The sequence below is a fragment of the Hordeum vulgare genome, chromosome 5H (genome assembly GCF_904849725.1).
Source record: "Hordeum vulgare subsp. vulgare chromosome 5H, MorexV3_pseudomolecules_assembly, whole genome shotgun sequence".
Taxonomy (NCBI): Eukaryota; Viridiplantae; Streptophyta; class Magnoliopsida; order Poales; family Poaceae; genus Hordeum; species Hordeum vulgare.
The window spans coordinates 531,830,513-531,851,493 of NC_058522.1; the positions used below are offsets into that span (position 1 = coordinate 531,830,513).

The window sequence follows — 20,981 nt, forward strand, 5'->3', positions numbered from 1 at the left end:
CTTTTTTTATTTTCTGACCCGTTGTAAAAATTGCGACATCTTATGATCCATGTTGCAAAAATTTATGACATATTGCGAAAATTACGACATGTTGCAAAAATTACGACATCTTCTGATCCATATTGCAAATATTACAACATGTTGTGAAAATTATGACGTGTTGCGTGTGGCGCCGCGCTGGGCGCAGGTCTGTCTGGACCGGGACAAGGAGCTTGTTTTTGCAACTGGATCGTTGATTCAGGAATTAATTGGTTGGGGGAGGCAGCCGAGCCGTGTGCTAGCAGGTAGATCGGACGGCTGGAGCGCGTACATCGAACGGACATTCGAGTGCCGGATGTTTAGTATGTATCCATCGGTGGACGCCTAGCAGCTCCCATCTTTATATCCGCATTTATTTTATATTCCTCACAACAGTTGTATTTGTATTTATAAAATATATTAATATATTCTTCACATCCATTTTTTTCATTTTAGTTCCAATTGAAAGGATGACATATCATATGAGTGTTTTCTCGAATATGAATATCGAATATTTAGGATTACAGCTTGTTGGGTGGTACTCTGCATAGGTACCCTCGTTTTAGGATCGGATAATGTTATCATTTTCTCCTTAATCTCGCTGTCCCTCAAGTCTTCATTTGTTTTGAAGTATTGTTCCCAATACTGGACTCTAAAACCCTCAAGCCCCTCGCCGCCACCGTAATGTGAAGGAAGTGCATGCCAGCGGCGGGGCTTGCTCCCTCTTGAGGCTTCTTCCTCGAAGGATCATGATGGACGTTGCGATCACCACCGATGTGCCCTCCCTCAATGCGGTGGTAGCCCAACGAGTTTCATAACATGTGGTGCTCATCCAAGGCGCAATAAAGAAAGGTGTCTCCCATGTGGAGCACCATGGCCCAATGTCTGCGGCTACAAGCTCTAGTTGCACGGATAACGGCTAGGCACGATGCTCCACGCTGCTCTCAACGTTGGATCCTGATCCGGCGGCTGCGAGGCCCAGGGTCGATGGGCTTAGAGCATGCAATCCCTACGGCGAGTTGTATAGCCTGGATGGTAGTGGCGGACTTTGATCTCCAACGAGGATGGGGATCCTTCGGTCGTCTGTGCGCAGCCGCATGATCCGATACGCGTGCAATAACTTGAGGGAGTGGTGATGGTTGTGAAGCAGTTACGACGACATTTCGAGACTAGTTGGGGAGTATGTCATCAAAGCTCCACAGACATTCCTCCTCCTTGGTATGTTGGTTAGTTGGTGATATGCTGCAATAAGCTAGGGCGACGGGGTAAGAGGCAAGGCGTGGTGGTGGTGTTTGAGGAAGATCCATCACTAGCTGCCACCTATAAAGATGATACAGGTTAGGGCATCACAAATTCACAATTTTGGTGGTCCAGGTGACCTTCCTTCCTCGTCAGTGGCTTCGTCACATGTGTGACGAAAATCTTGCATCGTTCAACAAATTTGCGGTGAGCAGCTCTTATCTTGGCTTGACCGACTACTTGTACGGGCATGGTCATACTCGTGTGACACCTCCCATCATGACCGTTTGCATATGTTGTTGCAAGGATCACGTAAAGCAACAACGACAACACTAGATGACTTCAATTTGATGTTGCCTTTCGAATCCATGTTATGGGGTTCCAAGGTGAAAATTTATGTATGACCTTATTTGGTTATACCACCCAATGACAATGTTTTTGCGTCGTTATCTTGTTGAAGTACGTATGTTCTTAAAGTATGTGTGGACTTGATCTTGAGGGTGAAAACCCTTGAGCTGGCCTTTGATGGTTGGACTTGGATCCATGACGGCGGCCCATGCACGTCGTTCCCTTGTTAAAGATGTTGCATTTGGAGAACTTTTTTCATAGTCCTTGTATTGTCAAGATATGGTTGGTGCCAATGATCAATGATGTATTTCGCCAATCACCTTTTATCTCTCTTGGGGGTTTTATTTTTTATTTCTCCTACGCATATTTTTGGTCCTGTATGACTACTTTTTACAAATGTGATCCTTTGTGTGTTTTCATCGGTGTTGACTACGCGCATCTTTTTTAAGAGGACTATGTGCATCCAAGTTAATATGAAAGTGGACGAGTGTGAACCACCCAGCCATCCCGGCTAACAGCGGTTTGGATCCCGTCAAGAACGAATTTTTGGTATCTCATCCACGTGGGCTCTCTTTTGATATATTGTCCATGAGGATCGTCTCCCTTGTATCTCGTTTTTTCATGTTGCATTATGAGTTAATAAAAATGACTTCTATTGACAAATAAATATCTATTTATTTTGTGTTTAGTGTTTCGTGTTGTTTTTTGTTCGGTCAGTAAACACTGAGCTCTTTATTTTAAAATAAACGAGAGTTGGACTGATTCAACCTGGTTAGGCCATCTCTAACGTGAATCCTTACTCTCAAACAAATGTCCGACATACATTTTTAGACCTTCACTCCTAACTCTCAAGTGTTTGAGGACATGTACGGACGTCCAAAATCCCAAGTTCCAGCATAAAATCAATGGAGAAGTATGGGGGTCTGGATGTGTGAGCTGACTCCACAACCTAGGTTTGGACCCCACCACAACTCCCTCCCCTTCTCCATCTCTCCTATTTCCATTGATCAAGGGGCGAAGAAGTAAAAAAAGGGCGGTATGGTTGGACGATCGGCTCCCTAGCTGTCCACACACACATTCAGGTGTGACATGTGTCCTCGTACGTTTCATAGTTCTTGTCGACGGTATAACGTTGAAAATGCCATCAGGCACCATGGTGGTTTGTCCAACCTTCATCGCCCGACCCGCCCTCCTCCCCAATAAAAATCCTAGGGTTCCTCTGCCTCCTGCCGGTGCCGCCAGGAGTTCGTCTCGTTTTCGGTGGCCTTAGGGACATAGTGGCGTGATGGTTCGCAGCCTATGCCGGGGGAGGGGGGCTCCGTTTTTGAGAGTTTTTACTGTACTCTATACCGCTAACAGGGTAGGGAGCAGTATACTAAAATCCAACCAATCATTTTTCGAGGGTAGGATAGACACAGATTTGTTGTCATGCTCATGGGAACCTTAGCTTCGTTGTTAGTCGGCAAATAATGGCACGACCGGAAATAGATTTGTTGTCCGAGGAGGCCAGGACTCCATGGTCTCCTTCGACCTCGTGCGGTCGATGCAGCCTGCAGCCTGCACAGAGGCACCCCCGAGGGGTCGTCCTCAAACACGACCTCTGCCTGGAGCTCATCTTCTTCGTGGCACACCCGAGGACCACCGCAGGCATCGGCGTGCTCACTCGCCGTCTGCACTGCGTCCGCGGCCATCTCGCCGCGTCGATCGAGCACGTGGTGAGCTGGTGCTCATTCTCGCCTCCTTTCCTATCGTTTTCGTCCACCGTAGCATCGTCTCACTGAAGCCGGTGCCCTCTGCCCTGTCCATCAAGGACTAGTCCCTGGAGCTCGTCCCCCGCACACACACATGACACACCCAGCCACACGCACGCCGTTCGCACTCTATGCCCGCAAGGACAGCCGCAGCACACGCGCCACAGCCTCGTAGTGACCGCTTCCGCCTCACGAACGCAAGTAGCCCCGCAGCCCTCACGTCGCCTCGTCGCTGTCAGCGGTCAGTGCGATCCTAGAGGGCAGACAATGGCAGCCAACCACCTTGGTCTCGCCTACCTGGCACGGCCAGCCGCCGTCCTGGACGACTGGACGAGCACCGTGCCCCGGGAGGCTTCAGATGTCCGAGGGTGTCACTGTCGGTTCCGAGGCCCTCCACCTTGCCGACCCAGCCGTCCTTGCAACGGCAGTACATCGCACGGAGGGCGAGAATGCGGGCCTGAAGTCAGCGACGCGGCCAAGCAGGGGTGAGGTAGCGCGAGCTACCCCAGGGCAGGTCGTGCCTTCAGGGATGAGAGAGAGAGAGAGAGCAAGAGCAGCAGCGCGCCTGTGGATACGAAGATGTGGAGAGACCAGTCGCGGCCTCGCGGTGGAGCAATGGTGTGGGCGTGGTGGGTTCTTATCCAACGCCTAGCGCCCTAGCGGCAGGAAGAAAAGGATGAGGATGGAGGGACGGGAGAGAGCGGCTGGGAGTTGATGGCGAGGAAGATGACCTAGCTCGACAACCTCCTGGTTCGCCATAGATGGCCAGACACACGCTGGTGGTGGCTGGAACTCACGCTCGGGGTCGAGAACGAAATGGGAGGGCGAGCGCGGGCCGGCGGGGTGGGCTGAATTTTTTACTTCCTAAAATGCCCTTAGAACTTGTATACTGGAGGAAAGGAGCGAAGCAGTGCAATCTATACCGCTCGCGATTCCATTTTTGAATTGAGTCGGTATAGATCGATAGCGAGCGTTAGATTTCACAAATGAACGGTCAATATTTGTCCCCGGGTACCGTAAAAGAGCTCCCGTTTTTACATGTTTGTTAGTGTTTGTATCCTGTTCAAGAAGACTTGATGAAGACTACTTCCCGACGGTGGAATAAGGTTCTCCTCGCCTAGCCCTCACTCCGGAGATGTGTCTAGCATCGATGGTGGTCACGTGGAGTTGTCTCTCCGACGGATCTGGTTGTTATTCGTCTACGTTCATGTGTCTTCATGTTGGATCCTTCCGATCTACTCTACTATTGATCGACGGAGGTTGTTGTTCTGATGCGTCGGTTATATGGGGTCGTAGCACAACGACTTTTGGAATGCTTACTACAATAAGTTTTGCACGATTTCAACGAGGGAGGGGCAATGACGACAGCACGCCTTCGAATCTCTTCACTGCTTGTAGCCGTCGCCAAACGGTCTATGATTCAAGAAGGTGTATTCTTTATTATTTTTAATATTTGTTGTATTGCCATGACTAAAGATGAACGGATCAAAAAAATTCCCGCATAGAAAAGGCACCCTGGTGGTCTCACGCCAGAATAAGCTGCATTGGATCTAAGAAACACTTTCCTTGCCAATAGTCAATATACCATCATTTGATCAAATTCGGCACGACGACCAAGAACTGTGCCAGTCAAGCTGAAAGCATATTTTGGGGTAGCGAGTGAGCCCTACCAACATACATGGTCTACATGCACAATGATACGTAGGCAGTCTTCAAAAGGTTAAAGCTTGGCAGCGAAAGCACCACGGATCGGAACATGCGTCTTGTAGCCCTCCTCGCAAAGCGCAGCACCGGGCGCGACACACACGACGCGGTTCGCTTTCATCAGGGAAATGAGCCCACAGGCAAAGAGCTAATTAAGCTTGATGCATGATGCATGGGCCCTTTGTGCTTCTCCGCTTTGAGGGAAAGCACGCACGAAACCGAAAACTTGGAGCCCCAAAGGCCGAGGCGATCTTGACATCACAAGGGCATACGCATGGCCTTGGTCTGTTGGATCTGGTCCATGCGCAACGGCAAATGGGAAGTTTGAAGAATCTGTAGTTAGGATTTCAAAGGCTGTTTTTTGAAAGGCTAAAGCCTTGTTTTTTACGTGTATAGCCCATTATAGCACTTTATTATACCGGTTGTGAAGTATATACAAGATATGTCATAGTATTTTAGATGGTAGAATTGATCATCTCTACTATTAAAGAGGGATCTGCCGTCTGTCGTGATGGTTCGACCATGACAGATCCCCCTCGCTAGCACTGCCACACTAGCAGTTTCATCGATTTTTCCATCCCTCCAAAAACCAATCGATTTAATATAGAAAAAAAGGTTCACAGAGAAAACCCTCTACCTCCCGGCCTCGAACAACCCACGCACCACCCGAAAACGCACCTCCCTCGTAACCTCCTCCTCCTGCGATCCAAAAATATCGAAAGGAAAACCAAGCCCACGCACGCACCAAGCCCACACACGCCCGCCCCGTCCTGGAGATCCCCACCCACGTCTCCCATGCACACACCGCCCAAATCAGCCGGCGATCCGTTTATCGCCTCGCCGGTCGCCGCTCCCCAACTCCCTTCAGGCCGTTTCCCCCTCCATCGCCGCACCTTGTCCCTCACCCTTTGGGATGAGGCGGTGCAGGCGGGTGGTGTTTCATGGGCAGGCGGCGTGGGACGTGGGAGTCGAAAGCTGAGAGGGGTCTGGGCGTGGGTGCGGGTGTGGACGAGGGGGCTGAGGTAGGATGCCACGACGAAGGCCGCCATGTCGGCGAGCCCGACCATTCGTGCCTCGCGGCCGTGCAAGGTGAGGAAGAGGAACAAATCTGATCTTCGAGGGCAGGCCGTGCAGGAGGAGGAGGTGCCGCCGATCTCAATGATGGCACACCAGCAGATAGGTTGGAGGAGGAAGACCAAACTCACCCTTGAAGGTCATAGACTTTGGTTTGTCTGACTTTGTAAAGCCAGGTTAGTCTAACATATTTTCATTCAGATTTTTGTTTAACATTTTGTTTTTACTACATTTAAATGTGACTGTATTGTGACACACCACAACTGTTACATCTTCGGATGAAAGACTCAATGACATTGTTGGAAGCGCGTATTATGTTGCTCCTCAGGTGCTTCATCGATCTTATGGCATTGAGGGAGATATTGTTGGAAATATGCCCTAGAGGCAATAATAAATTAGTTATTATTATATTTCTTTTCATGATAATCGTTTATTATCCATGCTATAATTGTATTGATTGGAAACACAGTGCATGTGTGGATACATAGACAAAATACTGTCCCTAGTAAGCCTCTAGTTGACTAGCTCGTTGATCAAAGATGGTCAAGGTTTCCTGACCATAGGCAAGTGTTGTCACTTGATAATGGGATCACATCATTAGGAGAATCATGTAATGGACTAGACCCAAACTAATAGACGTAGCATGTTGATCGTGTCATTTTGTTGCTACTGTTTTCTGCGTGTCAAGTATTTGTTCCTATGACCATGAGATCATATAACTCACTGACACCGGAGGAATGCTTTGTGTGTATCAAACGTCGCAACGTAACTGGGTGACTATAAAGATGCTCTACAGGTATCTCCGAAGGTGTTCGTTGAGTTAGTATGGATCGAGACTGAGATTTGTCACTCCGTGTGACGGAGAGGTATCTCGGGGCCCACTCGGTAATACAACATCACACACAAGCCTTGCAAGCAATGTGACTTAGTGTAAGTTGCGGTATCTTGTATTACGAAATGAGTAAAGAGACTTGCGGGTAAACGAGATTGAAATAGGTATGCGGATACTGACGATCGAATCTCGGGCAAGTAACATACCGAAGGACAAAGGAAATGACATACGGGATTATATGAATCCTTGGCACTGAGGTTCAAACGATAAGATCTTCGTAGAATATGTAGGATCCAATATGGGCATCCAGGTCCCGCTATTGGACATTGACCGAGGAGTCACTCGGGTCAGGTCTACATAGTTCTCGAACCCGCAGGGTGTGCACACTTAAGGTTCGACGTTGTTTTATGCGTATTTGAGTTTTATGGTTGGTTACCGAATGTTGTTCAGAGTCCCGGATGAGATCACGGACGTCACGAGGGTTTCCGGAATGGTCCGGAAACGAAGATTGATATATAGGATGACCTCATTTGATTACCGGAAGGTTTTCGGAGTTACCGGGAATGACGAATGGGTTCCGGGTGTTCACCGGGGGGGGGGGGACCCACCCCGGGGAAGCCCATAGGCCTTGTGGGTGGCGTACCAGCCCTTGGTGGGCTGGTGGGACAGCCCAAGAAGGCCCTATGCGCCAAGGATAGAAAATCAAAGAGAAAAGAAAAGAAAAAAGGTGGGAAAGGAGAGAAGGACTCCACTTTCCAATCCTAGTTGGACTAGGATTGGAGGAGGACTCCTCCTCCCCTTGGTGCGCAGCCCTTGGGGCTCCTTGAGCCTCAAGGCAAGCCTTCCCTCCCTCCTCCTATATATATGGAGCAATTATGGCTGATTTGAGACAACTTTTCAAGGGCAGCCCGACCACATACCTCCACGGTTTTACCTCTAGATCACGTTTCTGCGGAGCTCGGGCGGAGCCCTGCCGAGATTAGATCACCACCAACCTCCGGAGCGCCGTCACGCTGCCAGAGAACTCATCTATCTCTTCGTCTCTCTTGCTGGATCAAGAAGGCCGAGATCATCGTCGAGCTGCACGTGTGCTGAACGCGGAGGTGCCATCCGTTCGACACTAGATCGTGGGACGGATCGCGGGACGGTTTGTGGGACGGTTCGCGGGGCGGATCGAGGGACGTGAGGACGTTCCACTACATCAACCGCGTTCACAAACGCTTCTGCTGTGCGATCTACAAGGGTACGTAGATCGGAAATCCCCTCTCGTAGATGGACATCACCATGATAGGTCTTCGTGTGCGTAGGAAATTTTTTGTTTCCCATGTGACGTTCGCCAACAGATATGTGGAGCATTGGAGTAATTGCCTACATTTTGCTTTGTGGGAGCCGACCTTTCTGGGTACCCACAAAATGTGGAATATTTCGAGTTGTCCTTAAGGCAGAACCAAGGTTTGATCAGGCCCCATGGCCTACTCTCTCTGCTGAAGCCAAAGACTTCGTAAAAAGGTTGCTTAATAAGGATTACCACAAGAGGATGACTGCCTCACAAGCTCTTAGTAAAAACTATATTTGTTTGGCACTGATGTACAATAATGTCCTCCTTAGGAAGACTATCCTTCTGTAGAATGATGCTTAACTATTTACTTGTGCAATGGTACGTGCAGGTCACCCATGGATCCGAGATGCACAACAAGTGAAGATTCCTTTAGATATGATAATCTACAAGCTTATGTGAGCTTATATCATTTCATCTTCATTGCGGAAGTCTGCTTTGAGGGTATACACTATGCACTTGAAACAGACTTAAGAAAACAAAGCGTATAGGATTCTATGCATATTATTTGTTGCAAATTTGTTCTTCAATATGCAATCCATAATTTATTTTCTTTCCCACATTTTTTTTGCATTGAGTACTTGAGATACCTAAGGTCGCTGTTATATAAATATATTAGTCTGTATTGTTAGGTTCATACCATTATGTCCTGAGGCCATGTCTTACGGATGTCCATTTATTTCGCAGGCCCTAGCTAAGACATTGACAGCAAATCAACTGTTCTATCTGAAAGAGCATTTTGAATTGCTGGGTCCAAATAAGAGTGGTGATATCTCCTTTCATAATTTAAAATCGGTTAGTAATATTACATTCGATACTCAGTCTAATTTATAGCATGCAGTTGCTGAAAATGGAAAATGGAACTTGCAGGCTCTAGTGAAGAATTCCACGGACGCAATGAAGGATTACAGGGCTATCAACTTTGTTAACACGGTAAGCCTTCTCCATATCTTGAGTTGTATGATTTGTTAGACTCGGACGCCCACTTACCTGCCAAGATGGTGTACCAGGTATGCACCCTTCAGTACAGAAAGTTGGATTTCGAAGAGTTAGCGGCCTCTGCCATCAGCGTATATCAGATAGAAGCCCTGAAGACCTGGGAACAGCACGCTCGGCGCGCATACGAGCTGTTCGACAGTGAGGGTGGTTCAAGAGGTTCTTTCCTTATTTTTCATTCTTCTTGCAGTTTTTGGGTGATGTATGATTTCTTCCTTGTAAAAGATGTATGGTAATGCGCGAGCTTAACCTCAAACTAATTATACGGACTTGCTTTGATTTGCTAGATGTACATGCTTCAGTTGTAGGAGACACATGCCTTCTATGTTCTTGTCATTGTTTTTCTGTTGTCGATTTACAATTTACATAGTTTACATTTCACAATATCTTCTCCTTCCATTGCCATATGCCTATATGGTTATAACTCTTGTATAATTACAGAGTGTGTTCGTTGGTTGGGACCAACCATGGACCGGATACCTCTAGCTTGTGCTCCACCACGCTTGCCCTTGGTAGATTGATGTGCACAGGCTGATTTCTAACAAACGCATGCGACTATACAGGTAAAGATTACAGATTGTTGAAGTTTTTTTTTACTGATTGGGTCACAAGCCGAGACTGGCATGTTGCAACTTCTGTGTTGGATGTTGTGTGTGGGTTAATGGGTGGTTCAAGGTTCTTTCCCTTGTTTTTCATTCTTCCTGCAGTAAATTATATGTTGATCCTGAGGTGCTTCCGTAGATCAGGTTGACTTGAAACAATAACTGGTTCAATACTTGGTCCGAAAATTTCACACTCTGACTTTATGAATAAATGATATGGCATTCGGTGTGCACTTAGATTATTTCTCACATGTATTTGGTTAATAATCCATTTGGTGGGCAAGCATGTACTAATGGAACTCTCTTCAGTTTCTATATATCCTTATACGATTTTGGTAAGAATTCATGCATTTTTTGTTTTCATCTTTGAAAACCAGTATGTTTATGGCTTTATGCAACGCTCGCTTTGATCAGATAATGACAATACGTTCAGCTCAAGAAAATCACAGAGGGTCCAAAATCCAAATACTTGAAAAACATACACCTACATATGAACCTTACCAATCCATAAAAATATCGAATGACAAATAAGATCTAGCTTATCATTTCATAGTGAAACTATATGGAATAAAATAGTGTAATGACACCGAAGCTAGAGGAGAGGTTGTCTTACCTGGGTAAGATAAAGAAGATGTGTGTCGAAAAAAATTAAACCAACGAAAAAAGAGATGAAGCTGATGGGACAAATACAACCAATGCAACATTGTTATGTTGTTCCGTGGCAACGCACAGACATTTAGCTAGTAACTAATAGTTGTTCAACATGTAGATACCTAATTGTTTAACATATAAAGTGGCAACATGTAAGAGCATCTACAGCCGGATTGGACAAATCTGGCCCATTATATGCCCGCGGACGTATCCGGACGGCCCCTCATATTTCGCTCCGTGCATTCACATGCCTTATATTCAAAATCACAAATCTATACAAAGCCATGCACGTAGATCATCCGATAATAAATGCCGCACATAAAATAAATGTTGGTACCGAACATAAAAAGTGTTTAATTATTTAAAGTGCATAATCTATTGTTGCTTTTTGATTTCCATTGTGAGTCCACATATGGTTCACCAGATCATTGAGTAGTTGTGTGTGCACGTGATGATCTTGTAGATTCTGATGCATCTGCAGAAAATTCATAAGCTACAAACCAATAAATCCGGCCAGACATTCTGTCGAACACATCCCGCGCAAGGCACAATCAAAGGGTTGACGGACGTATCGCGTGGTCTTCCGGGCCGGCGACGACGTCCTCCACGGAGAGGTCGGGAGAGACGTTCCTTTTGACCGAGCGGCTGGGATGGCAGAGGCTAATAGGCAACGGAGTAAGCATGGCGGCGGAGCTGCGAGACGGACGACGCGCGGAGGAAGAAGAGAGAAAAACAGGAAATGGATCTGACAGTTCTGCGAGGTGGAGTTGGTACAATTTGCGATAGGGTCGGGCTGTCGGGTAATACATGGCGGGCGTGCCCGGTCTCCCCCATATCCGGCCCATATTTGGGCTGGAAATGGGTGTGCCGTGAGTCCGGGTATTTGAGACCTGTCTGAGAGGCCCGACAGAATCGAATTTTTGTGATCGGACAGTGACTGAACGGCCTGCGCGTGCATTTGAGGGGTCCGTTTGTAGATGCTCTAACCCCAAGTTCAAGAGCTCTTGCTATGAACGGTCAAATCCAAAAAAACAAAATCTGATTTTCCTTTTACAACGAACATTGCTTAATATGCGTGCAATTTTTCGTGATAAAATCACATTCATGAAGGTCTGAACAAAATTAACAAAATCAGCACTTCAAAATGCTTTCAGAAAGGCTCCTTTCGTAGTATTGTTTTTTTTCGCCCAAAGCATTAAGAATATTTTCTATTCATGAAAATTTACTGTAGAAAATTGAACAATCCATTTTTTCAAAAATAGATTTGCTTTTTAATTATTCTAATATATTTTTATTTTTACTGTTTCGATGTGCATTTGAGCTCGAGAGTAGAAACTCCATGTTCATGGTAAGAAATTTTACAAATTATAGAATAAATTCCCGATCCTTAAAGCTTGGAAAATGAGTAATCATGTCCCCCTCCTTAATTTCAAAGGTAATTTTCGATTCATGTTAAAAAAATAATAATTATAAACAATTGAATATTGCAAATTCACATGTCATACTACAAATTATGTTGTCTAAATAATTCATAATTTAATACAAACAAGCCGCTAAACTAAAAATACTAAGATAGAAGTAGTGTGAACCTAATTGGGGAATGGTTCGGACTTCGGAGGAGCAGAGCACGACTGCACGAGCAATCAATGAACGTGTGCCTCGTGCATGTTGTGTTTAATGGCTATTTTTTTAGTTCGGTTGTTCTCTAGAATAATGGCTATTCTTTAGTTCGGTTGAGCAACGGGTTGTAATGGTCGAAACATACTTCGGCAAATACTATTCGCTAAATTCTGTGACGAATTGCCAAGGGTGAGCAACCAACCAAATCGATAAAGAATGTACTACATTTTCTAGTTTTTGGGGTAACCTTCTAGAAGGTTTCTTAACCGGTTTCCTTTTTTGTTGTTTCTTTACTTGTCCTTCACGTTTATTTTTAATTTTTTAACCTTTTCTTTCATTTATCCTTTCTGTTTCTTGATTATTAAATTAACTTTTATTTTTTAAATTCTTCAATTTAGAAAAAAGAAGAACGTGATATTGTTAAGAAAGTATTCACAATTTTGGAAAATATTTGCATTTTAAAAAGTTTCCTTATTTGGAAAAAATAATTATTTTCTAAATAGTACAAAATTTGTAAAATGTTTAAAAACTTAAAAAACTAAGTTCTAAAAAATTACCAAATTGTATAAAATGTTTGTGTTTTCAAATAAAAACTAAGTTTCCGAAAAAGTATAATTTTATTTAAAAATTTCACCATTGAAAACCGTGTTTTATAAAACTTTCACGTTTTCTAAAAATGACCTTTTTATGTTTTGAACCTGATTAAAAGAAGAGCTACAATAGTTTCCTTGTTACTATACCCACTAGCGGACATAGTGTGCCAGCCAGGTTGCCTTGTGCGACCGACTAACTTTTTGCCGCCCCATGAAAAACAACTTCATGATTTTGAAAAAAAGTTTGCCGGATTTTGAAACAAATTCAGGGATTTGAAAGGAATCTGTCGCTTTTGATAAAAAAATTAAAGTAAAGTCATTATTTTTGAAACACAGTTCATGGATTTTATAGAAAACAGGAATTCGAATAAAGTTCATCGATCTTGAAAAAAAGCACGAAATCCAAAATGTTAACCAGATTTAAAGAAAAACAAAGTTCACTGATTGAAAATTAGTTCATCATTTTTGATAAGCTCGTGCATTTTGAAGAAAATGAAAGAAAGGGAAAAATAAAAAAGGAACTAGAAAGTAAGAAAGAAGAAAGGATAAAAAAGCTATAACTAATCACACCAAGTGTGGAGTCTTGTTGGTTATTTGAGCTTACACCGAATTAGGAGGTCCAGAGCACACCTCGTGTGCATTTTTGTGGAGTTTAAACAGAAAAAGGGGTAAATGCGTCGGCCCAATGGGTGCGAAAATTGAAGTAACGGGCACTGAAGGTGCCGAATAGGAGTTGTCGTCCCACATACTTCAACCCTATCTTTAAAAGAATGAGTTGGGCTAGGGAGTGAGTTATTGGGCTAATGGGCAATGTCCGGTGAGAGGGAGAGAATCATCAGGTGGTGGGTGGTTATTCATTGTGCGTGGGATGGATGCTTGGATAGCCATACTTTTCAATTCACAAAAAAGAAGGATAGCCATACTTTTTCGGGAGTAATTATCTACGAAGCGCTCCATCGGAACCTCTCAAAGACCACTTTGAGAAGTCGTCATTTGATGCGTTCTCAGTTGTTGACATGTGTCGTCCTCTAAACACTTTCTTCGGATAACTTTTCCCCGTACACGTTGTAGCCTTTTTAGATTGTTTTTCCCGTTTTTTCGGTTTTCCAGTTTTTCACCCGTCTTTCTTAGCTTTTCGAAGATTTTTTTTAAATTTCCCCTTTCTCAAAAGGCACGGTTTTGATTTTGCGAGAGGCACGAATTTGCTTCTGCGACGTGTCTTTCGGAAACAAAAAAAACTTTTTTTTTTCTCGAGAGATACAATTTTGCTTCCGTGAGTAGCACGGTCGTGCCTCTCGAAAACTAAAAAACATAGTTTATTTTTTCCTTCCTCAAGAGGCATAACTTTTGCTTCCACGAGAGGCATGGCGTGCCCCTCGGAAACGAATAAATGCGTTTCTTTGTTTCCCGAGGCATTGTTTTGCTTCCCCGAGCGTGCCTGTCGGAAAAGAAAAAAGACATGTTTTTTATTCTTCTACGAAAGGTACGGTTTTGCTTGCATGAGAGGCATGGCCGTGCCTCTCGGAAACGAAAAGCACGTTTATTCTTCCGCTATTGGAATGATTTTTTCGAGATTTTTTTGTTAAAACCTATTAACATGGAATTTAATTCCAAAGATCTCGACGTGAGGAATCCAAAGGTGAAAACAATTCGAGATTTAGACGCACGGTTTAAGAGATAAAATATTTTGAATAAACAGACCTAGAGAAAAGGTTGAACACATAGGTTGCAACAAGTGAAACACATGCAATGCGCCATTTGTCGCAACCTGAGAAGGTGGGAGTAACATTTGATAGGAATACCACTCAGTTAGTGATTTCATACTCTTTTTTTGTTAAACTCATTTTTCAATTGAATATGCTATATACATAGAGCAACAAAAATGATGGGCATTCAATTGAATATCCATGAACTAAGGTCGATCCGCCATATATGCTCGTTTACAGTATGTAGATAACTTGGAATACAAGATGATCTTTCATGTGAGCTAAAGGAATGCTAATTCACCCCAACATGTGTTTGGAAAGTTTCTTGTGAAATAACATTTGATTCTAAATGTTGAAGCGTAAAAGTTCGACATGTTCAGCGTTCCTTTTACGGTTAGCTGAACGGTTTTAATATCTCTTGTGCCAAACAACGCCCTTATCTTACACATAAATGGAATTGTTTTGGTCACTTATGTTTTCTCTCCGAAATCTACAAGGAAAATGTAATTTTTCTTGAGAAAGAGTAAAACGTATGTACTCTGTTTGAATGTAGACATTGGTGGCTAGAGTTTAGGGCCTGGCCCAAATGTTGCTGTTTCGGTGGCATGGGCATTCGGGTAAGGGTCAATTCTTTCGTGGCTCATGGCAGGCTGTGGAAATATGTTGTCTCTACCCAACTTATTTTAAAAGCTCAATCTAGTATTTTATTGTAGAAGCCTAGTTGTTAGTCCTTTATTAATTTGCTCCTCAAATTATGCCTTGCTCAATAAATGGTTATACAAGTTTCTTACTAATGAAGTCATGTGGTCAACCCTCTTGTGCATAAAGTATTTAGGCTTAAAAGATATGTCTTGGGCAAGCTGGAAGCCTCTTGATTCACCATTGGAATGGATTGATGGCGGCAAAGAAATATGTTTTCTGCTTTGGTTCCTTCGATATCAAGAACCACTCTGAGTTCACTCCTGGAAGGACAAGTGATGACTGGGTAATGCTACTCTTCAAGAATAGTATCTTGCCTTGTATCACATTGCTCGTGATAAGAACGGTACTCTTATATATACGTCCCGACATCCTCTCTACTGAATATATCTTTTAGGTGGGATATGCTTGGCCCTCGTCTAGTGTCATAGAACCATCTTCTAGTCCACTTGGATCCAATTAACCTAAAACAAGGACATGATAAATTTCAGTGGACCAAACTCAACATGGGTCTTTCACGGTTTGCTCTATGTTGTATCGGATCTTTCGCACTAGGAGGTTTCAGTGGAGAACAATAGTAAAATTTGGAAGTCAAACATACCACTAAAAATTAAAGTTTTTGTATGGTACCTTTGTCATGCGTTGTTTTGACCAAGAACAACCATGCTCGCCAGAATTAGCAGAGAAGCAAAAAAGTATTGTCATTGTGAGCACGATGAAATAATTAAACACCTCTTCTTCTAACATAAATTCATGCGTTTTATATGATCAATCATCTAAATATCATCTAATTTGAATCCGTAAACAAGGATTATCAATATATATGGTCACTCGCATGACGACATACATTTCAACTTTAGTATACTTGCAGAGTATGAGGGTCGATCTATGCGGAAACGATATTTGTGTTGAATGATAAAATCGCATGTCCCCTGGTGGTTATCCACCGCGTACGTTTTGCTGCCTATATGATCTACGCTACAAAAAATGGATACCGGCGGCATAGTTTACGTATATGGTGGTGTGTACATGATTATAGCAGGTGATCATGATTATAGCAGGTGATCAGGGATGTTTTTATCCAAGATGAGTGGCAGCATAGTCTCAGGTCTTAACCAAGAAACTGTATGGGAAAACGTTTTCTATCTCTAGGATGTTCTCAGACGATGATGCTGTATACCAGTTGCGAACAAAATTTTGAAGTCTCTTATATTCTTTTTTATCACAGCCCGATCAAAGAGGAGTACTGCTAATTGTCAAGGAAGATGTCTATATTAATGAAAGTGGTCAGTTTGTTTATTGCGTCACACGATCATTTTCAACTCTGGTTACGCGTGGCGTGTCGTCGATGTCGAGCAAAATTACACCATTAACTTGATTGCCACTTGACCTATAGTATGTTTAGGATGTAGTCATCAAACTATGCACTCTATAATCTTAAGCCGGTGTAGATTGAGTGTCCTATTACTCCTCCTAAAGAACACGGTCCAACAATTGGTCATATATGAGAAAATGAGGATAAATTATTTGGTCAAACTAATGGCAAAGGTGACATCAACCATATGGTTTCTCACGGAAACATATAGTCTGCTGAGTGCGATCGGAAAATGATCCAAATATATCATGAAATTCGTGATTAAACGCAGCACATGATGCACTCAAATCATCTTGATTTTTCTGTGACCATATAATCATCATCCATCTAAAAGCATGTACAGCCAAACCCCTATATCCTTTACAAACCAGATGCCCCCGGTCATTAATCGAACGCGTTCGCGGATGTTTAAAAGGGTCATATTTGCTAACTCCGGTTGTAGATGCTCTAATACATTATCGTCAAATAAGTCATCCTATTTTTATTTTTTCAATAATTTTTTTTTATTCTCGGAAGATTGCCCGAAAGCACGTTGACAGTGATATAATGATGAAATAATGGCGATTGAACAAGTAATGCTGATCACAGTAACATGACATCATGCTAGCTGACAAATACATGTAAAAATGATATATATACCTGCGTTGTAATTTCACTCGATAGAAACTGATTAATTAGTCATAGATCAAGCACTGTATGCATGTTGTGAACGAAGCTCGCAGTAAAATGCAGAGTTCTCAAATACTGCTACCAGTTGCCGTTTTGGACTGGAGCATTGAGCATGTGATGAGGAAACTACTTAGTCACAGACTAGCACCTAAATTCTTTAGGCATCTTCAAAGTAGACCCTTAAACCATCCACCTCCGCTCACACCGCATTCATTCGGACCGAGTGGTTTGAACATGTTTTGTCATCTAACACGATTATGTATCGATCCGTCGGTTTGTTCACGTGTGTCTTTCCCACAAATTGAAAGCACACGGGAGATTTTGTGAGAGCCCGGACAACAGCAACGTAGTACTCCGATACCCCGGCCCACTCGAACCCCCCTTACAGCCTCATTCTCTCCCAATCAGTCATGTCCCCCTGTTTTGCATGCATGCCCTCCTCCTCCCACATTGTTGGACATCTGAACTGCCACGCATCCGCTCGCCTCGTAGTACGACACCGTCCACCTAGAATATGTTGAATCTGTCTGACGTGTGTTCAAACAAATGCCATTGAGCTTATTAACAATCTTCATGTCATTTTTTAGAGTATGAAGGATGTGGGGTACTTAAGCAAGGATGATGATTTGTTGTCCAATGTGTGGTTGGACGTACCCGCGGATTTCATAGGCAGAAGCAGAAGATGGCTCTTCTGACAGCGTGTGCATGATCCATTTCACACGCGAAAGCACATTGCGTCCTACGACATGCACATCATTCATGAACGCAATGTGAAGTCGTTAGCGTACGATGATACACCATCCTGAGCACCGTGGCCAAGTTTTATGGCGTGATTGATCGACTCGAGGTAATATGGCCATTGCACACGGCAGACGTGGAGATCCTAAGTTTTGCTTGTTCTTGCTCAACTTGTTGATTGATTGATTCATCCACTGAATGTTGCTCGACATATTGTGTAGCATGCAAGCGTTATCGTGATGTACCATAGGCTAGAGGGCACACCATCTATGCACCGTTGGATCAAGCTCAAGGTGCAGTATGTGTCGGACGTCATGATCCGTTCATGGAAAAAACTTATTGAACATCTGATTAATTTTGTTGAATTTAAACTATTATTGTACTAGATTTGTTTGCATGCTATGTATGAACGATTTGTGCTATTTTCTATCCGAACTCTGATGAATTTCATCTATTTTGTCCGGTTAGTTGAAAGGTGGTTTAAAACGTATGCAAATAGCGTTGGATGGTCACCTCCTGCATCCGTGTCCGCGTCCCTGTGTGTGGATGGATGCGGTGTTCGGTTTGCGGGTGCCGAAGTCCTCATACCCTCCCCAAATTCTCAGGCGGGCTGCGCGACCAGTGCGTGGAAGAAATTTTGTCACCCAAGCGGGCCATCCATAATCGACCTAAACACCCAGACTAACCGATGCTCTTGATATCAGAGCCGAATCTAGGGTTGCCACGGGGACGTCCGAATGCGCCCACAAAGGCCCATCACGTAAGGTTTGATTGCTAGGGGCCACACGTGGATACAGAGAGACCCCTGGTATGACGGGTGTCTCCTCCACTCCACGCCACATGACGCCACCCTCGCATACCGGCAGAGGAAGGAGGCCGACTATTTAAGTCCGACAGCGGGAGCCAAACCCTACTCTTTCCATTTCCCAATCTTCTCTCTGCCGATGAGACTGCAAACCAGCTCGCCGCTTCCATGTTGTGGTGCAGGAACACTACCTACGCCATGCTCACTCCGCAGCGGAGGTTATAGCTGTTGGAGCAGATCCATGTGAGGCGGGCTGCTTGTTTCTCCGCATGCCTTCCTTTGGATTTCTCAGAGCCGCCGGATGATGATGATGAGGCAGGGGAGGATGAGGAGGAGCATGCAGGCGAGGAGGAGGCGAGGCGGCCGCCAGAAGATGAGCCCATGGAGGAGGAGGCGTCCGAGCTTGAGGAGGAGAAGGTGGAGGCAATCCAGGTCGCGGGCTTCGCCACAGCGGACGCGGAGGCAAAGTACGAGGCCGCCCAAGCTATGGAGATGGCGGAGCAGACCGCCATCCTTGAATTCATCCAGGACAAGGCCTACATCGAGGCCAACCGGTAGTTCATCCGGCAAGAACATGCGACGACAAAGGCATTCTTTCCCAAACTGGATGCGGAGGTGGCGGGGGCGGAGGAGGTGGCAGGGGGGAGGAGGCTCCGCAGGCACATGAGCTGCCTCACTTGCATGTCTACCAACGGGCACGAAAATTGTCGAAATCTATGACGACGAGTAATTTTAGTTATGTACCTATGGGGCTGTTTGCTTTGAGGCTAACTTTGTCAAAGGTTGTCACACCTAAAGTTAGACAAGTTTAATCAACTTAGATGGATGTTTGGTTCAAGCCACACTAACGTCATACACTACATACACACATAAAAGTGTGGTAAGATTCTCCTAGGCTTGCCAACTTGTGGCTCTTATTTTGAAGAACGAACCTTAAACAAATGTGACAACATTATGTGGAAAAGCATGACATTGCTAGGTGTCGAACCAAACAGCCCCTAGTACATAAGATTTTATTTGCATGACTAGTATGAATTTAAAGTGCGAAGTTTAAGTTTCATGGTTGTGAAGGAGTAATTTTATGTGCTGTCGGATAACTGCCCTTGGGCGTTTGGGGGCCGACTTTTGTGTTTGTGGTTTCACATGTTCTAAGAGCATTGACAATCGTAACTTGCAAATCCGGTTCCTCAAACGCCCGCGTCCGCGTCCGGATGCGTCCGCGGACACTGACCAGTCACGTCTCAAGTCTACTCGTCCACATTCAACTCTTTCATATTTTATCCCTTAGATCCATAAAAAGCATGCAAAATGAATAATTTACATACTACATACTATGCTATTCTTCGTCTTCGGAGATGGTCAGAGCCACCTGCGCCGGAGCCTGAGCCGGCTATGCGGCCTCCTGCGCAGCCCGCACCGCCTCCATCTGCTGCCGATGGAGACCCCTGGCCTCCGCAGCTCACTCCAAGCGGATGGAGTTCAGGATAACCAGCTGTTTCGGCCACAGATCCACGTCCTTCATGTCGGTGCCCCCTCCTCCCGCACATCCAACGGCGGCGCCTCCTCCGCCGGCTCCTGCTGGTCCTCCCGAACAACTAGCAGCGGCGCCTCCTTTGCCAACTCCTGCTCCTCGTCCTCGTCCATCCCCACCTCATCCTCCTCTTCCTCCTCCACATCCTCGGCCTCCTCGAAATCCTCCTCTGGATACAGAGGTAGCCCCACGGCCCTCCGGATCCAGACCTGCGCAAGGAGCGAGAGACACTGCTGGACCGTGTAGTGGTGGCGGGGGGGGGGGGGGAGGGGGCATGACTGACGGGCTCGGGTGGCGGTGGAGGAAGGGAGGAGGGGGATGTGCTAGGGCTGAGTGATGTCGGCCGGCTTAAATAGCCGGCTATGGATAAGGACGGGGAGCTGAAGCAGTGCCACACGACGTTCACACCGCGCCAACGATGGAGGCGCCCGTTGGACGATCGGGTTTTCACGCGAGTCTGCATGAGGTCACGCCGTTAGGCCGACGTGGCGAGCATGCCCGGGTTTCTTATATCCGCCCCATATTTGGGCTGAATATGAGGGGTGCCGGTTAACCCGGACGTTTGTGGCCCGTTTGAGGGGTCCGGCTAGCTCGAATTTTTATGATCGGTCAGTGACTGGACGATCTGTCCGGACATTTGAGGCGGATTGAAGGGGGGGCCCGACTGTAGATGCTCTAGTAAGAGGGTGCTTGG

General features: G+C 45.1%; 1 pseudogene; it reads left to right on the forward strand.

Annotated features, from left to right (window-relative positions):
* Positions 1-6,107: 6,107 nt before the first annotated feature.
* Positions 6,108-19,314, forward strand: LOC123397166 (annotated as a pseudogene).
* The last annotated feature ends 1,667 nt before the right edge of the window (positions 19,315-20,981 follow it).